The sequence below is a fragment of the Vespa mandarinia genome, unplaced genomic scaffold, assembly GCF_050613455.1.
Source record: "Vespa mandarinia isolate Hongniang unplaced genomic scaffold, ASM5061345v1 scaffold_47, whole genome shotgun sequence".
NCBI lineage: Eukaryota > Metazoa > Arthropoda > Insecta > Hymenoptera > Vespidae > Vespa > Vespa mandarinia.
The window spans coordinates 278935-285050 of record NW_028197181.1 but is presented as its reverse complement, the minus strand read 5'-3'; the positions used below and the strand labels follow the sequence as shown (position 1 = coordinate 285050).

General features: G+C 24.7%; 1 pseudogene; it reads right to left on the bottom strand.

The window, feature by feature from the left end:
• Positions 1 to 3534: 3534 nt before the first annotated feature.
• LOC146872124 (rab GTPase-activating protein 1-like) lies at positions 3535 to 6042 on the bottom strand (annotated as a pseudogene).
• Between the last annotated feature and the right edge of the window lie 74 nt (positions 6043 to 6116).

The following is a 6116-nucleotide window of genomic DNA, read 5'->3' as shown; positions in this document are numbered from 1 at the left end:
AACTTTCCGAACTTTATATACATTTCTGCATTCTTGGTGTTGAAACAGATATATTTGCAGCACAATGGTTATTGACTCTGTTAACAACGTGATTTCCATTGTATCTTGTAATCCACATTTTAAATGTTTTCCACTTTCAAGGACTCGACATTATCTTCCATGTAACTTTAAGTGCATTGTTTATAGTAAGTTGTTCTTCGCTTATACGTCTAGATAAAATAATCATTTTTTATTGCAAATACGATTATCTTTTGTAATCTATTTACTGTTATCCAAAAAGGAGTTATTACAAATGGATTTTGAAAGAATTTTAAATTAGTTTAAAGTGCATTAACCTAACCGTTGCAGAAATGTAGAAATAACACGTTATCTAATGGAAATGGCCTATTGCGTTATATTCAAGAAATTGGAGACATACGAAGCAGAATTCATAATATTGAAATGTAACTTTATACATTATGCTTGAACGAATTGATTATGTATATAGATATTTATTAATATTTCTACAACACTTTCGAGCAATCATACTTGTTTTACACATTACTACAAAGCCAATATCTGCCAGTATGTATGTCATCTCTGAAAATACTGAATTGTCGTCGCAATTATTAATTAATACTCGACTGAGGAAGAACCGGGATAGAATCAACAAGTAATCACTTTGTACATTCTATAAGTAAACAAGAAGTTCGTCTGACCTTTTAAACAGTTTTCTTCCAGTTGACAATTCGGTCTCGACATTTTGGTACCATTATTATCTAGATGCATCTTCTCAATTCTTCCAAGAGACCAATATAGAAGTGATACATTGTCCTATTTCAATAGTACAAATGTGCCTGCTATTTTAAGATTTTTAATTCTAAATCTAAATATTTCATTAATTCCACCCCGATGGATGTTTATGTCATAGGCTTCCGACGCATCGCGCGTATCTTTAATATTACTTTTACATTATATAATGATAAAATATAATGGATATTGTACAGTTTTTGAACTTTTACTGACCATCCTAATTAATATGTGATGTTTTCTAACTTAAACTAGATTAATATATTGTCTATTAATTGGAATATTGGATCACATTATTTCGAGTATAGTGAGTATAATCTCAGAATATAGAGTACTAACCGATTGTTCGCAATATCTAATACATTTCGCTTGCGTATTAAATAATATAGACTTATTTGCTATTAGCGACATCTCTATTACATATTATATAAGGTGTGTCTAAGCAAAATGTTTCCGATCAAAATATATTACTTACCGGGGATAGACATTCATAACTTAGAACGTGGATCATAGTGGATCATCCCTTGTAGTAGCAATTTCAACGAAATATCATTTTGGACAGCTATACTTTAGTAATAATTTTATGTATAATATTTTCATATTAATATCCATACACTTAATTAAACTAATTCTTCCTCTCATTATATATTTTTACTTTACATAAATAATTATACATTCATATTTAATAATATTTTTACACAAACTAAAAATAATTATTTTATTTATCCACTGCATTATAATATTAAGCTCTTAAAATATAAATTAAAAATTTAAATTACACTCTACTTCACTTTAACTAATATAGATTATTTTTACTTTTATATTATAATAATTTTATATAAAACATATTATAATATTATATTTCATTCCTTTTATTTTATTTATATAATTACCAAAAATTAACTATACTTAATTTTTATTAATAATTTTTATTTATTTATATAAATTAATACCCTAAATTTTTTATTAATATATCAAATATAAATAATATTTAAAAATAAATAATAAAAATAAATCTAATATTATTAACTTTAAAATATAATATCAACAAAAATATATTAAATTATCATATCGTATTCGAGGTAAACACCCTCGAATTCAAATTATTAAAATTATAAACATTAAAACTAAAAATACTCTTTTTAAATTTAATATTATATATCCAAAAAATATTAATATAAATAAAATACCTAAAATTATAATTATTATATATTCTCGTAAAAAAATCAATTTAAATCTACTTCTTATATATTCTATATTAAACCCAGAAACTAATTCTGATTCTCCCTCAATAAAATCAAAATGTATTCGATTGAACTCAGCTTCTATACTTAAAAATAATATAATACAAACTATAAAATTTACATATCAAAATTTTAAAATTTCCTCCTGAATCTTTAAAAAATCAATCAACTTAAATCTTTCAACATAAAAAAGTTTAACAAAAAAAATTAAAATTATTAAAACTTCATAAGATAAAGATTGTGCAACAGAACGAACTCCTTCTATAATTACATATATTGAATTTGAAGATCAACCCCTTATTATAATAATATATACTCCTAAATTTAAACAACTTATTATATATAAAAAAAATAAATTCATACAAAATAAATTTTCATTAAAAGGTAGCCCAATCATTAATATCAAAACTATAAAAAATCCAATCATAGGTCTTATATAATATAGTAAATAATTTAATTTATATAATTTTACATTTTCCTTAACAAATAACTTAATTGCATCTCTAAAGTACTGAAAAATGCCTAAAAATAAAACTTTATTAGGACCTTTCCGATCCTGAATATACCCTAAAAATTTACGCTCTTATAATACAAAAAATGCAACTCCTACTAAAATACCAATTGTTATCAAAAATAATATTATTAAAATAAAAATACGTCTTTTATAAGAATTTAATACCCCAAATATTTTATAAAACTATATATTTTATAAACATTTTTATATTAATTCTATTTATAATTATACTATTAATATAATTTAATAATTTTAATAACCTACCTAAATATTATAATAATTAACTTAATTTTATTCATTAAAATTAATTTTCTATATTTAATTTTATAAGAAAATATTTAATATTTTAAGTCCTTTCGTACAATAAAATATATTTTTTTTTATAAATAGAAACCGATCTGGCTTTCACCGATCTGAACTCAAAGCATGTATGATTTTAATAGTCGAACAGACAAAAAATTTAAATTTCTCCATTTAATTTTTATCATAATATGTACATGGATAAGTGTGTATGTGTGTGTGACTGTGTGCGCGTTTGTTTGTCTGTGTATATTTATTATTCGTTTATTGATTTATATGAATTTAAGGAGGTATAGATTTCCATCCATTCTGCGGAAGTATCATGTAAATTGAAACAAACCTTATATTATTCTCAAGGATTTAATCATCGTGCCTATTTCCAGAGTGAGGTTAATTCGATTTTTCAAAATATTTGCTTTAGCTTTTAATATACTGGACGAATTCATTATGCATGATCTGCATTTGTAACATCTTGATTCATTAGCTTGTAGAATGTGTCTTATGCTTTATTACGATTTCTACATTTACCAAATTAAATAGTATTTGAAAAACATTATGGACACGTAATTGAATTAATATTGCGTTTGCACCTTTATAGGCATCTTCCAAACGTTGACAAATTCATTTACAAAAGATTCATCATTACTCAAATGTATTTAATCATTTTGAAAAATGATTAATTCAATATTAGTATTGAGCAATATTAATATTACTACAACAACACTTGGCATCGGCTCATTTTACGTCACTTTCCAGGATTTCTTTAAATTGAGCAGCCTCGGGATATAAATTTTGCCTTTCTTCTTCATTTTTTGCAACTATATCTTTCAGTTGTGCCACATCATTATTGCATTCATCTGCATTTTCTTGGCTCTTTGAATGAAAATAATTTACGTAATTTTTATTTTTTTTTTATCTATGTAGTGTCTATGATTCTCCTCTATATATAATATTTTAAGATAATATTCTTGAAACTGAGATAAAACTTCTTCAACATTATCTATATAATTCTAATAAATAATATAGAAAGTTATTATGAATTATTGTAGAACTTATTTTTGAAAAATTACATTCATTACCGATATTCAATCGATTACAATAAAGCATCTTAACGATGATGCAATTGAATAGCAATATCATTAGTCTACATTATAGGGGCATTATTGATTCTTAATTTTATCAAGGCTCATGCGGAGAAAGATTAGATTAGATTATGTAACGCTACCCATATATTTCCACTTCTTCCTTTCTATCTCCATAATCCCATATTTAAAATTAATAATATTCAGTTAATTATATTTTTTTAAGGGATATAATAAAAGGAATATTATGGACGTAATTTAAAATAATTTTGCAACAAATCAGCTAGTAAAGTGTTAATGCTTTAATATAATCATAAACTTTCATGCAGCTATTTGTGTAGTAAATTAAAGCTTTCATATCTTAATTGTAGGATAACAAGGATGATAGAAGTAAACAAAATACTAAAACGATAATTTATTTTTCAGTTATGATAAATAATTTATAATATGATAAATAATACATAAATATGAAGCAGTAGTAATCCTGCGTCAAAATATTAACAATGATAAGTATGTTGTAAGTATAAGCACACAAAATGAAACATTATAATATAACAAATATTCAACATAAAAGAAAAATGTCTTTCCCAAAACCAAACTTGCTATAACACCATGTGCATTAAGTGGAAATTTATATGTATATATAAAGTATGGATAATATGATTATATAATATTTATTGAAGAGCACAGAGATATACATTGACAATGGCAAAACATTTGATTATGCAAAGTAAGGTTAAAAAAGAATTACCACAACCAGCTTTTTTAGAAATTATATATAAAGTTCACTTTGGATACTTATCATAAATTGATGTCGAAATTCAACTGTTTCCCTTCACAAATAGCAACTTAAAAAATATATAAAATATATCAATATAAACAAAACTTTTTTGATGTTTTGTCTGTAGATTTTTATGTCACATAAAAAATATATTATTACGTGAATAAAACCATAACTTTCATTTTAATACATTACCTAAACCGCGTACAATATATGCTTACGCGCACCTACAAACATAAACGTACGGATAAACTCCCACATATGCACAGAAAATATATCAATTGAATCAGTAGAATTACTACAACAAGATTACGTGCTACATACGTTATACGTTATATTTGAAAAAAAATATAACATTAAATTTATATTCTAATTCAATACGTTGGTGGGGGTCCTTAATTAATATTTATCACATCACAAATATTGTCTGACAAGTTTCTTGAAAAATTGTCTTCATTAATAAAGTGCTATATTAAAGAAACTATTTGTACATGTCAAACCTATCCAATAAACAATTCTTTATTCATTATAGAGTGGAAATACACACTGACAGATATTGGCTTTGTGGTAATGTGTAAAACAAGTATGATTGCTCGAAAGGACAGTAGAAATATTAATAAATATCTATATACATAATCAATTCGTTCAAGCATAATGTATAAAGTTACATTTCAATATTATGAATTCTGCTTCGTATGTCTCCAATTTCTTGAATATAACGCAATAGGCCATTTCCATTAGATAACGTGTTATTTCTACATTTCTGCAACGGTTAGGTTAATGCACTTTAAACTAATTTAAAATTCTTTCAAAATCCATTTGTAATAACTCCTTTTTGGATAACAGTAAATAGATTACAAAAGATAATCGTATTTGCAATAAAAAATGATTATTTTATCTAGACGTATAAGCGAAGAACAACTTACTATAAACAATGCACTTAAAGTTACATGGAAGATAATGTCGAGTCCTTGAAAGTGGAAAACATTTAAAATGTGGATTACAAGATACAATGGAAATCACGTTGTTAACAGAGTCAATAACCATTGTGCTGCAAATATATCTGTTTCAACACCAAGAATGCAGAAATGTATATAAAGTTCGGAAAGTTGGTCCTGAAGAGAGAAAAGTATTAATGAACCACAATTAGAGAAGATATGTTTATATCACGGTATTGGGTATGAAAATGATTTGACTAACTTCTATCAAACGTTTCAATTGATAAAATTACATGTTAAGATTATCATATCTGTCTTAAGATTAATCTCGTATACTATAATTGTACTTTCACCTTATCAGGATGCCAAATGTTTGTTTTCGGCATTTGTAAAAGCGCAAATTTTGTTAATTAATGTAAAATAATATCAAGCAATAAAATTAATCGATAATATTATGATAAATGTATG